Source organism: Stenella coeruleoalba (assembly GCF_951394435.1).
Source record: "Stenella coeruleoalba genome assembly, chromosome: 2".
NCBI classification, from domain to species: Eukaryota; Metazoa; Chordata; class Mammalia; order Artiodactyla; family Delphinidae; genus Stenella; species Stenella coeruleoalba.
In genome coordinates this window covers 89,959,581-89,985,712 of record NC_137147.1, presented here as the reverse complement: position 1 = coordinate 89,985,712, position 26,132 = coordinate 89,959,581, and the positions used below count along the sequence as shown (strand labels likewise).

Below are 26,132 nucleotides of genomic sequence, written 5' to 3'. Positions count from 1 at the left end.
CATCTCAATTAACTTAAAGTTGTTTTTCTTTGATACGTCTTTATTTCAGTTTGCTGGCGACCTCAACTTGATAAAAAGCATAAGTATACCTGAAGTCTGTGCTTGCCATTAAACACCTACGAGTTTTAATACAGAATTTGCAACAGTGCTCACACAGGGTGACTGCAGATTCATTGGTGGTACCTCTTTCTTGCACCTTGGAGAGACTGGGTCTCCAGAGAACTAGATATTTGGACCACCATGAGTACAGTGGTGTCTTCTCTACAAGTTAAAACTGAAGTTTAAGCCCACACGGTATAGGCCCAGAGCCAGCATTCCCCCTGCACCACACTGTGGGGTCTGTTTTAATTGGCCGGTTGCCCATGCCAGTGGGCTGCCTAAATAGTTTGATTATCACCTTGTAATATACAAAATGAGGACTGTAAATTAGAGAACTCTTAAGGATGCCAATATTTGTATATGAGAGTTTTAAAGTCTTGGATATAGATTTTTTTTAAGTGTGGCAAAAGTACAGGAGTGAGTTACGTCTCCTCTGGGATATTAGCATAAAATCTATAGAGAGGAAAGGACAATACAAATGAAATGAGCAGAACAATGCCAGTGTTCAGTCAATTCGATTTTATGTTGTAAAATCACTAAACAGCATGTAGGCCTAGTCCAGAGGTCACAAGTTTCAGCTACACAGCTCAACTTCTCCAAAAGAGTCCTGACTGCAACTTCTTTTTCTTTTGGTCCCATCATCCCCATATCCTAATTTTGAATTTTGAGAGTGTGGTCACCCCCGTTACAATCCAAACCCAGGGCGGACATCATTTGACACTCGTGTCTTACTCTCCTGAAGTGTGCAGATTACCGGCAGTGACCCTGGAGACCATGTCTTTTCTGCCTCAGTTTACAACGGAGAGAACCAAGGCCCAGGGAGATCAGGCAGCTTGCCTGAGAGTGCGAGGCAATGGGAACTCAGGCCCTGTCAGCTCAGATCCTACAGAATAAACAGCATTGGTGAAAAGGCGCAATCAGGCCAGGCTACCTGATTCACAGGGGCCAGTGCAACATGAAAATAGGGGGCTCCTTATTCAAAAATTATTAAGAATTTCAAGATGGCCACAGCAGCACATTCTAGGCATGGGGCCCAGTGGGACTGCACAGGTAACACACCCACGAAACAGATCCTGGATGCAGTTATTTCATTATTTACTGAACTTTGACTCTTTGAAGGCCAAGGGGAAGAAAAGCTCTTTGAACACTGAATGTGTTCAAAAATGATCTATTGTGCGGATAAGTGAACGAATGTGTATATGAATGAGTGAGGGAATGCGCCTAGAAAATTACAACTCAGACCCAGGGTAACTTGGTCCCTTATTTAAGTGATGCAATTCATAATCTGAAAATACTTCACAACATAATAAAATTTCCCAGCCCCAACATAAATAAGTTGCCAGAACCACGTCCAAAATGTGAGCAGCAAGGTGTACACGTGGTAGCATTACCATGCTTTTATGTGCTCAAGAAAGGCCACTTCTTAGCAGAATTGGTCTTGCTTTTTTTTTTCTTCTGTCTCTTTGTGTGTTTAGAAGTAGCCATCCAGATATATTTTATGGAACCTCTCCATGTGCAAAATTTACAAAATACTTCGGATATGAGTATTTCCTATTGCCAAGCATCCTTGATTTGAAAACAGTAGTAATAACAAAACTATAATTTATAGAGTTTTTTATTATGTCAGATACCATGCCCAGTGCTTTGCATATATTTCCTCCTGAAGAAAGACCTCACCACAACATCTCCATGAAGTAGATATATTATCCTGATTTTCCAGTGAGGAAAGCAAGGCTCCAAGAGGTTGAATGGCAGAATCAGAATCAGAATTTGACCTTAGGACCATTTGGACTCCTGGCGACTAACAGTTCTTCGCAAGGTTAGGTATACACAGAACAGCAGAGCAAGGGCTACTGCTTCCTTTAAGGAATGAGACTTTTATCTGATAAGGACTGAGTGAAGTTTCACTTTGGGGAACAAAATTGCAGCCATAAAACACTGAAAGCAGAACCTTCTGATACTGAAAATCTAGGTGGTTAGTTTTATAGCTTATTGCAAAGTCGTACAAAGGCAGGTAAAGGAGGAACCTCCTCGTCCAGATTTTAGGGGGCCTCAGGGTCTGATTTACTGCATTACTGTATCAGGAAAAGAGGTTGAACAGGACAGAGGGAAGGAAGACTTAGCCAGGCTAAGATTTCCACTCAGGTAGTCTGCAGTGTATTTCATTAAGGGACAAGAAAGACAAAAAATGTGGGTAACTTTCAGGATTATAAATTCACATTTATCTCAGAGTTGAAGAGAAGAGAGTTAGTGTTTCTGTCTCTACCTCTCAAGAGATAAACGTGGCTTCATAATTATGGCTTGTATTTATTATGATGTTTCAAAGTGTTAATCTGTTAAGTATCTTACTTCTCATTTAAAACAAGTCACAGGTGGGGAAAAAGAAAAAAATATGGGAGCAAATTCATTTGATATATTCTGTCCACTTGTTTGTAGCACTGTCCTCCAATGTCGTATCTTTTATATTTTTTAACTGCCTAATTAAATGAAAATGCTGTTCTAGGGACAAAAAATTTTCAAATAATGGCAGAAAAATATTTCCGGCCAAACACTAAAGTTTTATAGCTTGAAAGCACTCATGAATATGTTGATGTCATGTACACTGTGTGTACATAATATGCATATATAACAATGTATAGATACAAATAGTTTGTATTTTGTTCATCTATCCACTGGTAAGCCAGTCTGATTTTGTTCATGCATCCACGGGTAAGCCTGTCTCCTCCATGTAAGTCGATTGTGGTGGTCCCGTTCTCCTGCCCAAGGCTGCTTTAGGTTACAGGTGTGAGCAGGTGCCATGATTCTATCAATGGGAGAGTCTGTACTAGTAAAGGTTTCTTAGGGACTCTTGGTCTCTTGATCTGCTGGATTCTCACCTGGAATGTGCCAGTTTTACTGGGAACATGAAAAGAGCTAGCCAAGGGGAGGTTGACAGGATGAGAATGGCAGAGAATATAGACAGCGCCCGAGTCTTTGATGATATTAAGCCAAAGAATTAATCAACACTGGAGCCACCTCATCTCAGGACTTATTATTATTGACTTAATGTTATATTGCCTCACTGTTCAGCAATTTTGAGTTGGGTTTTCTGTTATTTGTAGCCAAAACCAACATGACCGAGCACCTATTGTGTTCTAGGACCCAGCTGGCCAATTTCCACACATTAGCTTTAACTTATTTCCCATCTCTTAAGGGACGTTTTCTCCATTGAACAGAAAAGTAAACTAAGACTTGGAGAAGCTAGTGATATGCCCAATTTCTCACATCTAGTCAGCAGATAGGGGGCAGGATTCCAACCTATGTGTGTCTGACTTTGAAAAGTTATTTAAAACCTCTGTATGTGTTTGTGTATATGTGTGGTGGTGTTCTATTTTTATATATGTCCACATTTATACATCTACGGTGAAGGTGTTATCTGTAGTAGCACAACCATTCATCGCATTTTTGAGTCTCTGATAAAATAGTTAAAAATGTTAAAAATATTCCCTCATAATTGAGGGAACAGCAACAAAATAAAGCAAATGGTAAGAACTGGCAAAAGTAATCATTATCAAGTTTCCTTCTCCATTAGGAGTTACTTATTTTCAAGCTCGGTTCTGAGACATCGTGCCAGATGACATCTGCATTAAATTACTCAGCAACCTGTATAGAGATCATTAATGAGTGTGAGTGCTTTAAGAGGGATATGTGTCTCCAAAGAAAATACTGAATCAAAGATGGAGAATTTGTTGTACAGAAGCTACCATGCCCTCTCCCTTTTTCACAGAAGACTTTGCAAATCAGTCAAGGCATCCTTTTTCTCCCTGACCTTAGACGTAGCCCCATAAGTTTCTACAACACAAGGTGCAACAGCTACTACCAATCAGGTTTGGCTCTCTACTTTGAAACTCATTTGCCCTGTCTGTCCTACACATTCCATGGGGAGTGGCTCTTCAGGGAAATAACTGAAAATTACAGGGAAATTGTGCAATGGTAGCGTATCAACCCCTGAGAGCTGAATGAGGTGCAATTACTGCTAACTGAAAATATTATCTATGTATTTCTGAAAATTGAGTCTAAAAACTCAATATTAGCAGCAGTGAAGTTTAAGTGATCTTGAAAGAAAAGGGCAAAGTGTTGTCAAATGTAAATGGCAATAATAAATTTGAGAAGTTGGACTACTTGTGTGTCTGTCTCTTTGTACAGATAGCTCTATGCACATTCATGGAGTGGATTCGTATTTTTTTAAATCACTGTTAGATGTGCTACTATGAGGCAATTAAAATATGGAGATAAATATAACATTATGGAATCCTACTACTAGAAAGAAACTTGGAAATCATTTAGACTGTCTCTGATGCCCATCCCGACCTCACTTTGTTCTAACGAGAGCACTAGAGCCAGCGAGGGCAGGGCCTTGTCCAGAGCTATCTGGTGGGCTAACAGAGGAGCCAGGCCAGATTTCCAGACTCCACCTCTGTCCTCTCACAGCCTTTTCAGTGACGGGCGCACGTTTTGAATTTTAAAACGACATTAAGCCTCAGAAACCAGCGAAGTGTGCGGCAAAGAGAAGAAAGAGAGAGAAGAAAAGTAAGAGAGTGGGAAAGAGATCTCTGATAACTTTCTACAATTCTTAGCAAAACACAGGCTCCCGATTTTCTGATTGACCTCTGAGGACATCAAGCCTCATAAGTTGGAGATGGTCTTGGCTGTCTATCAGTGGATGGGCTGGGGTAAGTGCTGCCTGAGGAACCACGTCCAATGGGCCAAGAGACACTGCCAGAGACAGCAAAGGATGGTCTGGTTATAGCCATCACCTTTTGTCAATCATCCTTTGCTGGACCAGGAGCTCCATTAAAATACCTTTGTATAGTCCTCCAGAATGGTCCCCTGGTCCCCCAAATGCTCTTTATTTAGTCAACCCCATGAAAGACAACCGGATTCAGGGACCCTGCCAATTCAGTTACCAGGTAAATAATATTCAGCCTCACAAGAAAAAAGTGAATGACTATATATATAGAATGCTTAGTACAAAGTTGGACATGGAGATCAGTAAGGTTAATTTCTGTGTTGTTACTGCTAAAATGATATTTAAAAACCCCCGATTGATTATTCTAAAAGTAACATGGCCCTCCTCACTACTTATGTTCTGCGATTTTATTGTTTCTTTCACTGACTGAATTGAGGAGATTTTATAGTGAGTGGTTGAGATCATGGGCTTTGAAGTCAGACAGGCTTGGCCTTGGATTCTGACACTGCCATTGTGTGCTCCTAGCAGGTACTTAACTGTGGTAGACAGAAGAATGTCCCCCTCCATCCCCAAAGATGTCCACACCCTATCCCTAGGACCTGTGAATATGCTATTATACACAGAAAGAGGGACTCTATGTATGTGATTAAATAAGAGATCTTAAAATAGGGGGTTTTTCCTGCATTACCTGGGTGGACTCCATGTAATCACAAGGGTCCTTAAAAGATGGAAGAGGAAGGCAGAAGAATCCAAGAAGGAGATGTGTCTATGCAAGCAGAAGACGGAGTCCTATGATGGCTGGCTTGGAATTTGGAGAAAGAGGCCACAAGCAAAGAAATGCAGGTGGCCTCTAGAATCTGGAAGAGGGAAGGAAACGAATTCTCCCATCAAGCCTCCAGAAGGAATACAACCCTGCTGACACATTGACTTTGGCCCAGCGAAACACATTTGGGACTTGCAACCTCTGGAATTGTCAGGTAATAAATGTGTTTAGACATCTAAGTTTGTAGTAATTTATTACAATAGCAAAAGGAAACTCACTTATGCTCCTTGACTGCCTGTGCCCTCCGGAATTGTCAGGTAATAAATCTGTGTTGTTTAGACATCTAAGTTTGTAGTAATTTGTTACAACAGCAAAAGGAAACTCACTTATGCTCCTTGAGTATCTGTGCCCTCATCTATAAAATGGGAATAAAAAAAGGATGTGCCCCAAAGGGCTGACATGAGGATTAAATAAGAGAATGCAAATAAAACTCTTTAGTGCTTAGCAGAGATGAAGAACTCAATAAACGTTCACTGTCATTATGCATGATATCATTATCTAGAGAGGAGATTTATATATTGTGATTGTAATAAATGGTGATTCCATAAAGTATAATTCATTGTATCATAATAATCCCTTACATTTGAGCCGCACTTGTCTGGTTTTTACGAAGCCCTTTTATCAACATCGTCTTACTTGATGCTCGGTATAATTGTGAGTCCACAGATGAGGAGACAGAGCCTCCGAGGAGACAGTGCTTTCCTTAGGTCACTCAGAGAGCCCACTATTGGCCAAAGTTGGAGTCTAGGTCATCTGATTCCAGATACAGTAGGCTGCCAATTTCATCATGTGGTTTATAGAAATATACACACAGGGTATGTAGAATCTTAACAAAAGACAAAAATGATTAAGGCCAAATGATGGGGTTGTTCATCCCACACAAGACCATTTCCCATGTGATCTCATCCAGCGGCGTTTTTTGCCAGGGCCTCCTGCCCCAGCTCCTGCAAGTGTAGCCGGAGGCCTCTCTGTAATGCATCTAGTCAGTTGTGCAAAGGACAAGGGAAAAGATTCCATCCTGACCGCAGCAGGCAATCACCTGATACCCTGAAGCATGAAGCTTGATTACCCTTATCTCAGTTTATCATTAAATCAAAAACTGTTGCTATGAATACTGGCCCAGGACTCCATTTAGGAAATGATATAGACCAGTCAGCAGAAGTAAGTGAGTGTCCTTTTTCTTTCTTAATTTCTGCTCACCGTGAAGATCTTTTGCAAACTAGAAAAAAAAAAAAAAAAAAAAAGGCAGCTTTGAGCAGATTTTATTACTTTCTTACTCTTTCATGAGCTGGCCAGGATGCCTTTGGCTCATAACCATTCACCCTGTGCTGTAGGCAAGAGGTTTGAGATCTACTACCTAGTGGCCTGCCAACACTAGCCTTGAAGTCTACCACTCTGATGGGAATCTGAATTTTAGCAAAATGCCAGGCAATTTGCAGAGGCACTGATGTTTGAGAAACTCTGGCTACACCAGAGCATTGTTTCTCAAATTGTGGCCAAGGGACCATAGCCTATGAATCACTTTAGGAGTTTGTTGAAAATGCTGACTCCAGGGCCCCATCCCAGACCCAGCAACACAGATCCATTGGTGCTGGGGCCCTGGGAATCTGCATTTTAGCCCTATGTGATTCTGATAAATTTTAAAGTTTGAGGACCACCGGTAGAGATCAAAGATGTGGGTGATGACAGGAATTGTTAGGAGAGGGCCCGAATTTCCATGGTGTTATTCAGGTTTTAATCAGACTAGGGAGCAACCAGCATAGAACACATACCAGTCACCTATATTTTTGTCCTTCGGCCCAACCAACAGAGGAAGCCAGATTTCTGACATCATGAATCTGAAACGGCTGATATGTGGGTCAGGGCTAGGCAGCTAGGCGTCAAGGTCTGAGGTGACTCTCTAGGCCCCTGGAGCTCTCCTGCCAAATTCCCCTTTGCAGTCTGGCTGAATCTGTGGCACGTGTAGTGGGTGGTGGTAGAGAAGAGCTGGTTGTAAAACCGGCTTCAAGGTCTATATATCAGTCAAAGAGATACGATAAAATCACATGTGAAGAGACTGCATAGTATAAGGGCTAAAAGCATGGGCCTTGGAGCCAGACTGCATTTACTTTTACTTAACAGACATTGAGATAAATACAGCACTCACTGCTAGCCAAGCACCATTCTAAGTGCTGTTCAAATCTTAATTCATTTATGTCTCACAGTGCCTACCAGGTGGGTACTACCATCATCATCCACCTTTTAGGTCATGAAACTGAGGATCAGAGAGGTTAAGTAATTTGCTCAAGATCACACAGCCAATCGATCACACAGCCAGGACGCACGCCCCAACAGGCTGGCTCGAGTTCATGTTCTTAACCACCCTACTAAGTTGCTTCCCATGGACCCGAGTCCCCTGGTTCCACTACTCATTAGCTGTTTGACCCTGGGAAAATTACTCAATCTCCCGTCCCTTAGTTTTTCCCCTGTGTAAAATGAGGATATTATTAATAATAGTACCCACCTCAAAGAATTCTGATCAGATGATTTCATATATCCACTTAAAAGAGTATAAGGCACATGGTCAGCACTTAACAAATGCTAACTCTGAGGGAGCTATCAGTCCCACACTCTCAGGGGTAGCATGAGGATTAAATTAGGTAACATATTTAAAGTACTAGGCGCAGTGCCACGGCACCTGGTAAGCACACGGTGAGGGCTAGCTGTTATTATTAGTCGAGCTGAGCCACACCAGTTTATTTTAGGTTTTGTCTGGAAAGCAACTGTGCTCTATGCAGGGAGGCAGCACGCCCTTCACTTCAGAAAGTAACTGGGTAGGAGCCAGACTAATTCCTAGATCCAGCAGGTTCTCTGCTTTACGTCACTGGAATATTCCTGAAAAGTCCCTAATATTGAATTTGTATATGCTTAACCCTTTTTCCCCATTGACCTATTTCATAATTTCTGATTGATCTTTCATTGGCAGTGTTTCCTCAGACTTAAGAGTCTTCTCTCAGACTGTCATGTAACCATTAACTTGTAAAAGACTTAAACATACCAGGGAAAATTGAACCACTGGAGCAATTCTTGGCAAAGCAATTGTAATGTAATTGTTTTCATTTTAGTTTTCCTTTGTTATGTATTCACGTGCTCATACTACAGAGAACTTCCGGTCTTTCCTCCCAGAAAGCTTATCACCTCCACTCTTAAATTTAATCGTGGATTGATTACAATTTACGTTAACTCAAGGGGTTAATGATGGCTTGGAAACCCTCATACCCAAACATCCTCGCTTGGAGTATGGCTGGGCACTGGGGTAGGGGAGAAAGGTGAGTGAAGGTGTGGGAGTTGGGAAGGTAGGGTCGTGGAGAGGCATTGATGGGGGTGAGTTTATCCTGAAAGCTCAGACCCAAAAAGGGATGCTGGATCCCCAGGGCCTCTCAAGGATGGGGTTTTCTAAAAGGAAGTATTAGTAACTCCAAGTTGTTTCCTGCCACTTTTTCGCTCCTTCTATTAGGAAAAGGCTGCCATAGCTCTAACCCCATTGCTTGCGAACTTTCCCAGGCATGATAGGTTGTAACCACAATCGAATGAAAAGTTCAACTCAATTAACATGTTTACTAAAATATCTGCACCACGTCTACTATGTGTCACACTCTCTGCTAAGTTACAGCCGTGAACAGGCAGTCTAGCCTCATGGGGCCTGCGGGCTCCTCTACCAAGCACCTAGAGTCCAACTCATGCCTCTCTCACGGTTTCAACAAGTTTCTCCTCTCTCTTCGGCTTCCTATCTCCACGTCCTCCCCAAACCCACATCTATGTATGCAGCTTATTCTTTGTTATAGGGTCTCTGTCCAGAGCCTCTTGAAGTTAAAGCAAAAAATAAAGGCCATGAAGCATCAACCTTCTAGTGTGATTCTGCTGAACCCCTCTGCGGGGGGAGCCAGCTTGCTGGGTAATTCGAGGCAAATCACGCGATCCCTTGCGATATTCCTGTGGAACACTGAACCCGTTGGCAGTTGATGTGGGGTTTCAGCTCTGATCACGGAGCAAACTCCGGAATCATCGCAAGATTGATCCCATTCATTCTGACGGCTTAAGCCTCAGGGCCATCTGCCGATCGGCCAAGTACAGTAGACCAGAGACACTCAAAAACTATTTGTAGGTTGCACGGCAAACTGCTTCTTCACACCTGAAACGCGAGTCTAGGTCAGGACCCAAACGTGGACAAGTGACCTAGACCCCTACCCGCACCCCAGGGCCTTTGCCTAAGCTGTTCTCTATGCTTGGAATGCCCTCCCTCTCACCACCTCCCCTCCTGGTCCTTGCTGTCCACCTGTCCAAATCCTACCTAGGTCAAGGGCCAGCTCGAATATCAGTGGCTCCACAAAGCCTCCCCTGCCCACCCTGGCCAGAAATAACTTCTCCGTCCTCTCAATCACCATAGGTCCATGTGTGTTTTCTGGCACTTAAGACACTCACCATTTTACTTTGGCTCTGTGGTTACCTCGTTTTTTCTACACCACTTAGTAAGAGCCTTGAGCTCTGGACCCATGTCAGTTCCTCTTTGAACCGTTTCCCCACCCTGGCACCTCCTTGTACAGAGCCAACACTTGGTAAAAGTTGGCTGAAGGAACAAATGGTTACCCTAGCAAGGACAAAAACAGAAGCAACTGCAACATGCTGTATCCCTCCTTGGGCTGCCTGTTCTCCTCCTTCTTCTATAGCTTTTAAAAATGTATTTACTTGATCCACCAATTACCCACGGGAGGTTTGGGGACTTACTGATAAATGGAGACAACTCTGCAGACCAAAAAGTTTCCAGAGACCCTTCTAATGACAAGAGAGGCCTAGGCCAATGTAGGCGCTGGGGGAGTCTGAGTCCCTGGTCTGCTGACAGCCGGCTCCTGGGAATGGAAGTGCTATTTTCTCAAAGAGCTTCATCTGCTCTCGTTCATATGTGCCAGTTCCTCAGCTGAGTAGAAACTCCTGACTTTATTTTTAAATACAGACTCCAATAATAGGCTAAGTAATTGCAGATCTTCCTGAGGCCTTATTATACATGTACCAACATATTGGACTTTTTAAAACCCATCCTTCTTTTCCAAAAATGTATGTTGAAAACCTTACATTTCAGCATTCTATGTAGTGGTAATGTGTATTTGTTTTTTTCCCTCCCATAGGAATCCTGAGTAAAAAAGAACAACAAAAAATGCGGATGCGTGGGTGACGATTTCTCAACAACGTATCTGATGACTCACAGAGGTAGAAGGATTCTCTCTCAACCATAAGTAAGAAAAATGTATATTACGGTATAATACATAGTCAGACTTCAGTAAGACAATTTCCGTCCTCGTGCCACTAATGCGTGAACAGCTGCAGCTCTCACTGTCTCTGCTGATGGGGCCCATGAATACTCCTGGGAAATGGGACAGAGATACATAACGGGTCTTCACATGCCAAGATCAGGGAAGTGAGTGTCAATCGCGCCCTGATGCAGAAGCCCTTTTCTGGTGGCGAGTGATGAATACTGCCATTTGTCCTATGCCACGCAACCTCGGACAGGAGAGTCTAACATGGAGAAAAATGGTGGGCGAAGATGCTGTTCTAGGACACTTGAAAAGAAGACAGTGTCATTAATTATTCGGCCAACAGGAATAAAGATGAAAGAAGAGTACGCCAATATGACTTAGTTTAGAGAAACGTTAAAACTTAAGAGCATAGCGATTCTGTACATAGCATTTCATTCAATACAAAGATTTCCCTCAAAGTATGACTCTTTTTTTGAAAAAACAACATCAGAAATATCAGGGAGTCAGAAGATTGCAGGGTGATCTGTGTTCCTGGAAACGATTCAGTGCAGTGATGACGTGGTGGGCTGAGATGTCAGGGAGATCTGAGTTCAAATCCTGACTCCACCACTTCCCTGCTCTAAGACCTCAGGAAAGTGACTTGACTTCTCAGGTGCTTGAGTTCTTTTCTTGAGAAAGCAGTGATAATGACAGAATCTGCCTCACCCACCCCAGTTGTCTGTTACATGACATAATTAAGATAAAGGTCTTAGTGTGTGCCTAGAAATTAGTAAGCAGACTAACAATAAGTATAGCTGTTGTGGGTGCCGTTTTCTCTTCTTCCTCTCCCATTATCATCAGCAGTAGGAGCATCCCATCATCTCAGCTGTTTTGTGGCTGATTTCATGAGTAAACATTAGGAAAAGAGGTGAGAAGACGATCTCCCACCAAAATATGAGGCGGTCTCCCCTTCCCACATCAAACTCCAAAAGCAATACTTCTAATTATAAAAGTCTTTTTTTTTTTTAAAGCTTGGCAACATAACCTAATAAACATGTCCACCTAATTTATGCCATTCTTGCCTTAACAAGCAATGACTACTGTAACAGATATCTTAGTGAGCAAAAAGAAGAAAACAGACCAAAAAATGTGATAGAAAGCATTGGGTTCCGTTACTCACGGGTCCCAGATTTAGGTCCATCACAGGTTCTTTGTGAAAAGAGATGAAGCAATGATACCTTCAGCTCTCCAAAGAACTAGACAGGGTCTTTTTCTGTTTTCAGTCATTTGGGATCACAGGCTAAAAGCTACTTCATTCTTTTCTTCCCCCTTTCAATAGACTGAGTTCTGAAGGTCTAGGATGAGTGGTGTGAATGACTCCTTCTAATTCTGTAATTCTGGTGGTTTAATCGTATCAAGTCTAAAGAGGCTTTCCTGTGGGTCACGTAAGGTGGAGGCAAGTCCGCTCTGAAGTGGAACATGCCACTGCAAGCCAGCAGGGCCTTTCTGCAGGTGTGCCCCCAGAAGCGGGTGAGGGGCCCAGCACAGGTTGGCAGACAATGGAAACGTCCTGTTCTGGGTGTTAACTTTAGCTACCACAGCCAGACAATGTTGCCAGTGGTGTGGAAGAAAAAAATTGCTGTAGCCAGCTGTGTTGTTCACAGTCGGATGGATTCTGTGTAGCTCTAAATGGTGACGGAGCCAGCAGCCTGTTGTAGCCAAGGACAGAATGATGGATGATCTACATACTGTGTCCAAGTAGAGAGAATGGCAGAAGTTCACTTCAGGGTTGTTAAAATGCTAATCCGGGTGAGTTAACAAAAGCTTGATAGAAGAGAAAAGTTTGAGAAAAGTGTACCTTGTGAGGTATCTAGTGGACCACTGATTTGATCACTCTTGGTTACGTAAATGGTTGCTTTTCAAAGGAAGCATGTTTCCCTAGTTATCCTACTGGGAAGAGTGGAAGCAGCTTCACTTATCAGCTGCACTGACACTTGTCAGGGTCTGAGGAGGAAAAGTTAGCCCAACAATAGCCACCTTCACTGAAAAGGGTTATGATATGCTTAAAATAGTTACATGATTTTCATTCTCTCTACATGTCATGGGAATAGATCAAAACACATTTTTCCCCCACAACTGGAAGCTGGCAGCTGTTCACAAAATAAGCTGCAACCTAAGACACTGGCTTTGGTAGATTTTAACTCTAAGTCTCCATTCACATGAGCCACTGAAAGCGAGATCCCCTGCTCCAATGAGTTTCAACATGTGAATTACACTAATAGTACATTGCACTATTAGTGTTAAAGGCAGGGAGATTGGCCCCCTATAAACATGTGGTATGGACAATCTTCCCTTAAAATCTTTAGGATGAAATAACATCCTTCAAAAAAAGGTGCAGATTTACATTTCTTGCCAAATGATGCAGTTTTGCCACTCTCTGTTTCTTTGGATTCTTCTTTCTTACTTAAGTTGAACATAGAGAAACGTGTCTGCCTCACCTGATGTTGGAACATTGGCTAGCATAGCTCCTTGCAAACGACAGGGACTCAATAAATACTGACTGGCTGGCATACCTCAAGCACTTCTTGCTTCCTCTAGAAATGAATCTAGAATGGGCAGGCTTAAAGTCTATTAACTGAAATAAAAGGTAATATTTTATCTTGTAATATGCTAAGAAAGGAGTCCACCTCCTACGGTTACACCAATAATGGTTAGACATTCAGCCAGGCTCTTAACTCTGCATAAAATGCATCAGAAGGGTGAAAAATGACCCTATTTCAGATGCATTTTTCACTCTTTGTCTCTTAGTGGAACTCAAATGCAAGAACAATGACTAAGCTAATTACCAAGGCTTATTTTGATGGAGCAGCAAGAAGTGAAGAACTTCTCCAGTTTCAATAAGTCCTTAACAATTATGGGCATTTTTGTGAAACAAAGCTCCAATTCCTGCTTACTTTGTCTGTGTGCCTTTCATGCAATAGAAACCACCACGCAGGATTCAGGGGCCTACTTACGCAGAGCACAAGTTACTGGACAGATCCTTCCTGCTTAGCAAGCAGCCAGTGAACTCAAGTCCACTGGATCTCTAAGGAAGTTACCCTCACTCTAAGGACTAATAGGTTTGCATCACAACCATCTTTCAAATCCATCCAAACGAGGGGAGACAAGACCAGATGGTGCCATTAGAGGGCACCTAAATAAATAAATACGTAAATAAATAAATAAAGAGAAAGAGGGTGGACTGCCCACAAATCTAAATCAAATTCAGGTCAACTAGCTGTTTGGTGAAGGAGAAGCCACGATATTCCAGGCACACTGTCCTGCATCACAGAAACGTTCCTCAAAAAAGGTTACCTATGTAGCATCCCTAACAGAAACAAGGACAGGTAACAACTAGAATCCAGTAAGAAACAGTAACTGGCTGTTAATTTCAGCAAATGTACCACTGGAAGAAAATGGTTTGCTAAACAACACCATTTGGAAATCTCAGGGTTATTTATTTGTCTTTCTGAGAGCACAGTCTAGGGACCTAAGTCAAAGCATGGACACTAACTTTAAAAACAAAACTCAGCTATGTTTATTTACCTCAAGATGTTCAACTTCATGGTAATATAGGCCCAAATCTCAGAGCTTACTAGGCAATTTCTATTCATCTAAGCCAGCGTAAATGTTTGTGTCATATTGGCCAGCCTGACAGAACATGCCTGTCACTCACTACATTAAATGTGACGACACACAACTTAATTTCCTGAGTTAGATATCAAAGAGAGCGAGGGGATTTTTTTTTTTAACAACATGGATAAACCAGCATCAAAAGCTACTGTTAAACCACCAAAAGAATAGTAGAATCCTCACCTTGAGCTGTCTGGGATAAGCTTTCTCAATTCTACAAGGAAGAAACCTTGAAACATTTCTCCAAACAATTATTTCTCCAATTCTGAGGAACGGAGACCAAACCAGATTTAAAAATGTTAAACCTTTCCCCAGGACTTCAGCCTTGAAATAAAAGCACCCACTTTACTGCCCCAAATATCAAGTAGAGGGAAAGACAATCCTTAAAAAGCAACTAAACATTTTACTGCAGACTTAAATTCTTAGCAGCCAGAAGTTCTTGGGAAAATTGCCCTACACATTTCTTCTCCCAAGTAACTGGAAACACTACCGTTATTTTTAAGGGAAAGCCGTGGCCCATGGTGATGGACATAAGGTCCGATTATTGTTTGCAAAGTCTGTATATCTATAATAATGATCTACTGTTCCTTCTGTGTGAATATCCCAGCTGAACATAGTGAGGAGTGGGGACGCCGGAACCTGGGTTACTGACTGGTCACCTCTGAATGAGCAATACTACTCTGGGTTCCTGTAACTCCGCTACTTCACTCCTCTCTAGCTCCATGACAATTAGCTCTTTACAAGATCGGGATTTAGAGAATCACCTGACAGCAGTGGTCCCGAGAGCTGATTTAACAAAAAATTTTCAAACCCAGTTCTCATCCGCACCTTGAAGTCCCTTATAACCTTTAGTTTCAATCCAAGAGTTATACACGACAGAGGAAGCTTTAAGCCCTTCCAAATTACCCAAGGCGGCCGCTGTATCAGTTTCTGCAGACCAGGAACAAACATCATTGCTGTCAAGACGGGAGATAAAAGTTTCCCTACCTTTCGCCTCACCATCCCCCTGCCAGCGGCTGCCGACGCGAGCGGCGGCTCCCTCCCGGCTGCAGAATGCCTCTCGCCGCCGGAGAAGGGGCTCATGCAAAATTGACTCTTCCTTATTTGTTTCCATCCATAATTAATGGGTAGATGAGAACGTAACACATCTCAGCGCTGGGCTCTTGCCGCCTGGCGGAGACCCTGTCCAAGACGCTTCCGTAAATCATTTCCAGCCGGAGAACAAAGCACGGAAAGTTGCGGGGGAGAGCGGCCGGGAGGAGAAACGGGGCGCCGGGTGGGAGGCGGGCAGCTCTGGGCCCCGGAGTCCGCCCGCGGCGCGCTCGGCCAGCAGGGGGAGAGGGAGGGCTGGGAAGTGGCCGCCCTCCGGGCAGAAGCCGGTGCCGGAGCCTGGAGGGCTGGGGGAGGGCCGAGTCCCCCGAGCCCCCGCCCCTAGCCAACAGGCGCTACCGGTGGGCCGTCCGACCCGGGGGCGCACTGACAGGTAGCCGGCGTCCGCCGTGAGCCGCTCGTCCGTCGGCTGCTGAGCTGCGCCCCTTCTCCTGGCGCGGGCGGGTGCTCGCCCATCCACGGCTAGCCTGGCCCGGCGGTCCCAGAGTCGGCTCCCGTGCGGGCGGGCGGAAGGGGGCGGCGGAGCCAGCAGCCGGCTCCTTCAGCCTTGGCTCGGCGGTCGCGCGGGCTGGGGACGTGGTGCCCGGCACCGAAGCAGCTGGGTTCCCCCTGATAAGGTGCGGGGGAGCGCGGAGCTGGCGCTGCCTGGCGAGAAACTTTTGCTGGCTCCCTCCTTCCGCTTTTTATTTTCTCCGAGGGGGGTGCACAGTGTTGGGGGGCCCACTCCCCTCAAGCCTCCAGCAATGCGAGTTTTGACGCGACCGCCAAACCTCTCCAGCCCTTTGCGCGTCCCTGGTACGGCAGGCGGAGAGAACAGCTTGGAAAAGAAATCAACTCTCCAGTGCCAACACACACACGCATACGCACACGTACACATACACCAGAAGCAATTCAGGCTCTAAGGATCAGGGTCCGATCCCCACCAGGCGCCTAGAGCATTAGCAAATTTTTATAGGGCTGTCTTACCTCATGGGGGGAGGGGGGGGAGGCTGGTTTAAAAAAAAAAAAAAGCTTGTCACGCTCAGAGAGAAGAGAAAATAAAAAATAAAGAAAAAATTAGAAAAAAAGAGATATATCCCTGTGTCTCTAGGTTTTGGCTTCTTCGATATAATCCTGAAACTCGCCACCACCAGTCCTTGCAGCAGCGGCAGCGACAACGACAGCAGCAGCGGGACGGAGCGGGAGCCAAACAAATCGAGGCACGGCAAATGGTGTAATTCGATCCATCTTCAAGTCAATCCATCAGGCGAGCCGGAGCCTCGTTCCCTCCCCGCACTCGGCAGCTCGCGGCGTGGGGCCCACCCCCGGGCGCGGAGGGCAAGAGGCGCGGGCGGCCCGGCGCGCTCGCCCTCTCCCGAGCGCCGCGGCCAGCGCCGCCTGGAGGCCCCCAGCCCGGCGCCGCGGCCCGGCTGACCCCTCGGTGGCCTCCGCGTCCCTCCTCCCCGGAGCTCTGCTGCGCGCCCTCCCTCTCGCCACCTCTGAAGAGCTGCTCCTTCCAGCAACTCGCAGCGCCTCAGTCATCCAGCTCGCGGTGGCTGCTGCAGCCTGAGAAGCAGCCTTTTCGCTTTCCTACCTCTTTCCCTCTTTTTTTCGCTCCCTCACTTTTTTTGAGCTTTCCTCCAGACATTTAGAGGACAAGGCGTTGAAGCCCAGAGGAGCTGCAGGCGCAGTTGCTCCGTAAAGTTATGCCTTAGTTTCCTCATCTAAGATTTATTTTTTAAGCACATCCTTACAAGCCCGCCCCCATATTACATTTGTCGTCCCCTCGCCCCAATTTCTCTTTACAACCACTAAGCAAAACAGCTAGGAAGAAGCAATCAAACATTGTTTTATCTTTATAAAATACAGAAATTGCCTACTAAAAATCCCATTTCTACTTTGAATGAAAGCCATTCAGTCCAGTATATAATTTTGCAGGCTAATGAGCCGGTTTTACAGGCAAGTGTGTCGTGTAATATGTTCTGGGAGAAATGAAAATGTCCTTGAAGTGACATCATTTCAAATTGACTGTCACAAAGGAAAGGAAAAAAGTCACATACTTAAAAACAAGAGGATTTTAATCCAAACTTCATATCCAAGAACAGGCTGTGTTTTATTAAAATTTCCAGTTGAATTATGAATCACTGAGGGGTCTAAATGGCTGGAATGAACCGTGATGCCCTCATTTAAAGAAAAAGAAAGAAGGGAGCATTTCCGCCAAACTTTTAATTTTCATTTGAGTATGGTTAATTACCGTGAATGAGAGGAGAAGGGGGCAGAGAAAGGATTTTCCTTTCCTCAATGGTTCCTGCTTTCTCCTCAGCACAGTTACATGTTTACATTTAGGAAAAATACCCTGTACTGAGTTATTTCTAAAACTTCCACCGACAGCCTTGAAAAGGAACTCAAAAAAGACACCCCAAGGAACTGCTGCAGGACTCACCCAGAGAACTGTTTCCTCGCTAGTCAACACTTTGTTACCAAAAGGAAGAAGGAGGGAGGAAGAAGGGGAGTCTTTTAAAATATAACTCTCTTCCTGCTGTTCCTCCCATTCGAAGTAAGGGGTAGGGGGCGGAAAGAACAGCTTTGGCAACACAGCTTTGTGATTTTTCTGTTGTTGTTAAGGCTTTTGTTGGCTGGCTGGCTGGTGTTTTCAGGTTGTGCTGGGCTCTGACATCATTGCAAGTTACTTGGCAGTCCGGGCCCTTTCCCAGCCAACTTCTGACCCAGAAAGCTGTGCCTGTTTTACTGGTGTCCAGTCATTCCGTATTTTCTCCATCAAGGGAGCAAGCCCCGCTGCAGGCAAAGGGCTCTGTGCACTGAATGAAGATGCAAGAGGGTGACCAGTGGTTTGAGGAATCCTATCGCCACCCACCTGGAGGCAGAAAGCTTATGAACTGTCTTCTGTCTGCAGTAGCAGACAAGTAGCAGAGAAGAAAAAAAGTTCAGTTCTCCAGATCCTTGAATTCTTTGCTGAAATTCTGCGATGGCCAGCTTTACAGAGCGCCACCCCAGAGAGTACAGTTTACCTGAGATTGAGCTGTTAAATGCAGGAATAAAAAAACCTTTAGGTTGCAGAAGAATATGCTGATAGGTTATTTCGAGCCAAGGATTAGATATGTAACTTATCACAGGGAAGGGAAAATAACTGTTTAGGATGACTTCCTTACTGGGTGCTTCTTAACTGCTAGGATCTTGTCTTACTTACCTGGACAGCCCCAGTGCCTAGCACAGTGCCTGGCATTTAATAGATACTCAATAAATATTTGTTAAATAGATCTGGCAAGGAAACCCACAACTTTCTCACACTCTTTTATGTGCTGAATCAGGGAGTATAGTCATCTCTAGATTGTATGCTCCTCCAGAGAAGGGATATATTCATTTGTGTCCCTAGGGCAAGCATCGTATCCATGTAAGGATGTTCACTGAATGAGTGAAGAATGAATAAATGAAGAAAGGAAGAAGGACGGAAGGAAACAAAGAAGATTTTGGCTCTTTTCACACCTAGAAAGAATACTTAGAAGTGGTCAGTGCTTTAGATAATTAGTGGTTATGCTTTTGCCGTTACCGCATATCTCCCAGGAGTGATAAGTAGTAACTTTATTTACAGTCTATTTTTTGTTTCTCTGTTTCCTTTAGGAAAAGCTCAAAATTTTATTTCTATGTTTCATTTCCAATCTAGTTTTAAGAATAAAATGTATCTGAAAATTATAGAAAATCTGTGTGTAATAGTCAATAAAATGTTATCAATCATTGGAGGGTACCACTCCTTAACTATTACAGTTATTAAACAAAGCAATAATGCTTACTATCTGCCAACCTCTTTGAAACATTTTATAAGTATTACTTGCTTACAACAATTCTTTCATTTAAGTACTATTATTATCTTCATTTTGTAGAAGAGGAAACTGAAGCTTAGAGGGTTTAAGGTATTTGCCTAAGGCCACACAGGTAGTAACTGCATAGGAGGTGAACCCTAACCTCTTAGTTGTAGTAATGGTTAGTAGTGAGGTCACAGTTAGTAGCAGTAGTAAATAGTGAAGGCTTTGGAAACCTTTGACAACCTGGATTCAAATCCAGACTCCCCCCCTCTCTTGGGATAATTTATTTAACTACACTGCGCATCAGTGTTCTCATCTGTGAAACAGGAATCATAACAATACTTCAAATGGATTTTATGAAGACTGAATGTGATAATGCATGTAAAGTGTTGAGCATCTTCCTTGGAACATGGCAAGCACTGAATAAATATTAGCCAATGTTATTATATGTGCCCTGTAGGCAGAGCAATCTTGGAATCCTGCAGAACTGGATTAGAAATTTAATCCAACCTCACACTAAATGTGAGACTTCAGGGGAAAGCACATGGTACACAATAGGTTTACAAAACATTTTTGTTCCATTCCATCTCCTTCTTTCCTTCATCTATGTATATATGTCTATTAATTCAGCTACATACACTTAGTATCCAGTTGATATGAAATAACATTTTGTATGAATTTTAATGAATCATACAGTTTCGAATGTAGAATTTCATGTTTCAAAAAAAAAAAGAGATCGGTATTGAAATTTCAAAGGTAGCTACAGCTTCTGTGATTAATTTGGAATGCACATATAGTATTCCTTGTGTTCGCACATTATAGAAAGTGCTTTCAAAACTCTCCACGACATGATAAATCATTAATAATGTAGACCCAAATCTCGGCATCTGCATGGGCACGGCTGGTCTCCTTATTTCAGCAGTCTGCATAGGAAAGTGACTCTGTCAAGACACTTCACTTCAATGAAACATATTTATCATGGTAAAGCTTAAACCTCAGATTTTACTGACATAATTCATTTCTATTATCATGTACCATGATAGTACACCACCACAGCTATGCTTATGTTTGGAATGGTAAAATGTGCTTTTGTAGTCATTGTGATTGCTCTATCTTAACATGAATAATTTTGCTGTGCACTCTGAGTAAGGGGAATGCACCGTGCATGTATGGAAATAATACATCAGTTACTTATCTAGTTTTGCTAATGACTCCTCAGGTGTCACTGTGTGGAAGGACACTGAGTGCTCAAGCCAGATAAAAAGAATCAGGCTTTTTTTTTTTTCCCATCCAAAAGATGAACAGCAAACAACCTTTAATAATACTAGCTCTTTTGAAAACAGACGAGAGGCAGGAATGCTATCAACATTTTATCAAAGATCTTTTGAACAAACAGAAGCACAATAAACTTTTTGGATGAAGGGTGAGTTGCTTAATTTTACTTATATATACTTTGGGAAGGAATACGTAGGACACAGCAAGGTCAGCTTATATCCTGGCAGATGTAAGGAATCTGGGACTCTGTGTAAGTTCCTGACAGCCTTCTCTCCACAAATTTACAGTAACCAAGCCTCTGACCTTGAAGAATTGGGACCGAATAATATCTTTTAAATGTTAGAATGTCCAAGGAGAAAGATAATGAAAATGAAAATAATCAAAAGGGGCAGAGAATTAGAACATTTTATCTGTTTTAAAAAATATATAACTTTTTACTTTGTTTTTAAAAACAGATCTCCTTGCCTAACATTATTTTTTTTGCTTGAGCCAATGTTAAAATTCAAATCAACAAAGGGAGAAGAAACTGTGGCTAGCCAATATTTGGCTAGCCACAATAGTATCACTTAATTCTTACCACAGCTCTTGGAGACAGGCATCATTTAGGAACAAAGAAACCCATCCTTGCTTAAGTTAACCATCTTGTCAGGATTTTTAGCCCTTGTAGATGATAGAGTCTAGAGTCTAATACAGGTCTGTTTGGCTCTTAAGCCTAATTTTCTTTCTAGGACACAATACTCTGAAAAATGGAAAGAGCATAAGTTTAAAAAAATATGTCTTGAATAATAAAGGAAACAAAAACATTAAAAAACCTTGTCACATATAAATGAGTGTCAGGAACTCTTCAATGGGGTTTATAGCATGGTTTAAACCTCTATACATTATATGCATACTATTACCCATGTAACTCCCTTGGATCGCTTGTAAATAAAGAGATAAAAGACCTGTTTAGCAGCATGTGAATTTATGTTAAAATCAACCTCACTGGTTAAGCCCCAAGTATTTCAATTTATGGTTAGGGCTATATGATCATACCTTTGGCAAAATAATAATAATAAGGGCCAAATATTATTATTGTTGAATGCTCTAAGTACGGGAACTTCTATATGTTAGAGCCAATTCTTTGCCAGAAACCACTAGGGCCGTCTATTGGTTAAAAAAAAAAAAAAAAGACTAGGATTCTGGGTAATTCCTGTCTTTCCAAATAAAGGCACACAAAGGATACATTTTTTTCTTTCCTTTTGCTTTCTCAGATAGGATGCTTACTATTATGGACATTTTATTAATACTGAATATATTAGAGTCGTTTAAAAAATTACACTGCTAGTCTGAAAGGGAGTCAGGAAATTATGTGTACAGGTGACAGGAAGAAGCTGACATTCTGGGATAAAAATCAATAGCAAACACTGTTAGTGTTCCACTGTAATTATAGGAGTTGTCTAAAATCCCCAATGCCCTATTAAACTATGATAAGCGACAAGGCCCAGTAGCACATGGGAGATACATCTGGCTAACAAGTGTTTAAATCTGGGTCTGGGATATGGTGTCACTGAGTCAGCAATGGCACAAACTAGGTGACAGGAGGTAATGCTTGCTCCACCAGCCCCAGTTACAGGGGTTTTATTTGTGTCCTAGAAGGAGGCTTGGGAGAAACCTACAACTTATCTAACCTTTGGCTGATTCCACAGAGTGGTCTGCACCCATGTTCTCCTCGTCCCCAGATCTCTCTGGCCTTTGAACCTAGAACATATCACTTGTTGACAGTCTGCAAAGAAAAACAATAAGGCCTATTACATTTTTATAACAGACTTTCTTACCAGGGTGGCCCTAGTAACCCAGCTAGATTTAAACATTATCTGATCCACTTGACTATGGGCCAGGATGGGCTCCTCCATGGCTGTCTTCTACAAGCTTGAATTGTGATGGTTGCTGAAAAATCACTTCAAACTTATATTATCAAGGAAAGCTTTAAAAAGGAGGCTCACAGAGTTTGCCATTGTCTGAATTTGTATTTCAATTACTAAGCTAAAAGAAGAAACTGTTGGCTAAGAGCCTTTCTGGAAAATCCAGAAACGTCCAGAAGGACTGTTTAGGAATTTTTAACAGTATCACACAGCCATTAAGTTAGAATATTTCCAGGTTATAGTATATTCAACAGTTGACTTTTCAAATATTACTGCATCTGGACACACACACACACACACACACACACACACACACACACACAGACTGTGTAATTTTCCTCCAAGAGTCCCTATTGAAAGGCTTTGTGAGTTCTTTTACTATTTTAAAATTTGGAGAATTGTGCTCATATCCCAATATGTTCTGAATTTCTGGGTCATAATTACAGAATAAACAGATTCACTTCTCATCACAAATTTTAATTAAGAATTCCAGTTACGCAATTATTTGCTAATGAAAAATAGCTGCTCAGTACCAAAGCATACCATTAAGTATGTTTACTCAAAATTATGTTTTCTAAAGATAGTTTCCATAGGTCAGTTTCTCATTTTTATGTCATCAACCTAATGTTAAAATAAGAGGAAAAGTTATCTCTTATTTTATCGAGCTACGTGTGGATTCAGGAGAAAAAGATAGTCTGTAATTGCTGGAAATAAATTAATTTAATGTTAAAGTCTAATTAGTCATGATCTCAGCTCTTCATATATGTCAAGATACTGAATTCTGTGATTTACCTTTGTTTAGATCCCTTCGTGAAGATACCCATTTGTCCATTCACTGGCTGGGCTTTTGCCTAGAAAAGGGGTCAGTCGAGGCAATTATTTGCCCCACATTTATTTATTGTGCTTTAGAAAAAACTACCCCAATCTGGGTTACTGATTCCTTAAATATGCTCTTGGTTCCCATGTGATAGGAGAACACTCAATTTGTTTGCTTTTGACTTATTTGCCAGCTTTTATGTCGATGAACAAAAAGTATACATACATGAACAAATAAATAATCCATTTTGATATCAGGCAAGTGTGCAGCCTACCGAAGGGAGATATTTCTAGAAATTTCAAACAAAGTTAACCCTTCCAAGTTAAACTGCTAGAAACATACAAAGCCTGAGATAGACTATGTGCAGAAAGGTTTCCCCTAAGAGACAGTGAGTTTAAAGGGAACAGAAATCAAACCAGGGCATTACAAAATCCAGTCAAGGTGACGAGAAGATATCACCCAGAGAACATAAGTGAAGTGGAAAAGGGCAGGATCATTCACTCATTTATCCTTGCATGCATTCATTTTACCATTATGAATAGCTGCAATCTGCTTTGTGTAAAGCAATGTGCAGAGATAAATGAGAAATATCTCGCATTTAGACAGCAACTTCAAGTTTGAAAAGCAGTTTTATCAGAGTCCTGGCAGGAAACAGACGGCACATTCGACTTGGGTAATTTGAGGAGCCTTTAATAAAGAGATTATTTGTAAAGGTGTGGGTAGAGTGCAGGGAACCCACAAGGGAGAGTTACCCTGGGGCCTAACTTCCCCTAGGACCTAAGTAGCCAGAGGAGGGAGCAATTAGCAGAACCTGGAGACATAGTGGCGATGTGGAGAGGACCTCCTTGCTTAGAGGTCAACTTCTAGAGGCAGAGAGTAGAGGAAAAGGACAGAGAGTGAATCTGGTGGAGCAAGTGGAAATTCACTATTTAATTTTATTTTGAGTCTTAAAGAACACTAAGTGGTAGGGATCTTAATTTTGCGAATGAGAAAACTGAAACAAGGAGATTTGTTCATCGTAACTTAGTTACATTAGCAGAGCCAGACCCTGAACCTGAGTCTTCTGAATCTCAGGCTGGCGCTTATCACACTGTCTCCCTATTTCCTGCCCTTGGGACTTCCTTATTATACTTATCTCACCATATCACATTATTTACATGTTTTATCACATACTAGACTGACCTTATTGAGAGAGAGAAGTAGGACTTTGTATTATTATTGTCTAGAATAGTGGCTGGGACGGGAATCCTGCAGACATTTGATGGATGCAATAATGAGTGAGAGGGTGCGCATCCTAACTGGAGAGAGAAAACGTGCAGAAGCTAACATCATATGTGGCAGTAGATGCTGAATCCAGAAGTAGAGAAAGAGTGCTGTAGACAGATGGGAAAAGGGGGTGGGAATAATAGTGAGGTTGTAAAAGACTTCATGATGCGGGCTCATATAAGCTGAGCCAAGCACTCTGAAAGACGAGTGTCAAAGGTAGAGGTCTATAGCCAGTGTGGACTGTGGAACAGCGAAGGCGGGAGGGGGTGGCAGGGGTGTGGTGGACTTGGGGCGTGCCTGCCGTTCCTGGAGGCAAAGAGTAGGAGATGTGACCGGAAGGACGGGCTAGGGTTCTGTATGGGATTTCTGAATTGGCATTTCCTGGAGTTCGAAAGTTTTTCTCAGGGTGTTTAGAAGCCATAGTTTTTTTTCTTTTTTAACATCTTTATTGAAGTATAATTGCTTTACAGTGGTGTGTTAGTTTCTGCTTTATAACAAAATGAATCAGCTATACGTATACCTATATCCCCATATCCCTTCCCTCTTGCATCTCCCTCCCACCCTCCCTATCCCACCCCTCTAGGTGGTCACAAAGCACCGAGCTGATCTCCCTGTGCTATGCGGCTGCTTCCCACTAGCTATCTATTTTACATTTGGTAGTGTATATATGTCCATGCCACTCTCTCACTTCATCCCAGCTTACCCTTCCCCCTCCCTGTGTCCTCAAGTCCATTCTCTACGTCTGCGTCTTTATTCCTGTCCTGCCCCTAGGTTCTTCAGAACCGTTAGAAGCCATAGATTTTTGAGGAAAATATCATGCTAATCTAGGTTGTTCTTTTGAGAGACAGCACTTAACCAGAGAGAAGCACAGCTTAGAGAAACAGGAGGCTTCTGAAGTAAGGATGCTAATATAGGGGTCATGACAGAAGATGACTTTAGTGGTGGAATCAATGGAAAAGTAGGGTTATATACCAGTGACGCACCAGAGTGGGCTGATCTTTGAATGTCAGAGGTGGAGATGTGGGAGATTTTTCCAAGTTTCTCTGTCTGGCTGAATTTAAGAAAAGTTGAATTATTGTAAGAGATGGAGACACAGGAAGTGGAGCAGGTTTGCAGGGGGGATAACTGAGTTTGGTTTTGGCTAAGTGGAGCTTAAAGTGCTGGTATGGTGTCCCTGTGGGGATACCCAGCAACAAATTGGAAATTCTTATTAAAATTACAGCTAGTGGACAGAAGAACTTTCTATCTTCCAGAGAAACACCAAAATCTAAATAAGCCAAATGCTTACAAGAAAGTAAGAGGAAATCATCGAACGACTAGTTTAGCCCACATATCCTCTGAAGTTGCACGTGCTCGGAAACATTGAG

General features: G+C 42.6%; 1 protein-coding gene across 8 annotated transcripts in view; it reads right to left on the bottom strand.

The window, feature by feature from the left end:
- SEMA6D (semaphorin 6D) overlaps nucleotides 1–26,132 on the bottom strand; it is a 578,468-nt gene that overhangs the window by 37,106 nt on the left and 515,230 nt on the right. For 4 of the 8 annotated variants that reach the window (XM_079912946.1, XM_079912952.1, XM_079912953.1 and 1 more), the window contains exon 1: nucleotides 15,581–17,182. The exons of 3 other annotated variants lie outside the window; for them this stretch is intronic. The gene's annotated coding sequence lies outside the window, so the exon portion shown is untranslated. Of the gene's footprint in view, nucleotides 1–15,580; nucleotides 17,183–26,132 lie in introns of those variants that run through there. One more of the 8 variants, XM_079912948.1, reaches the window with a different exon arrangement.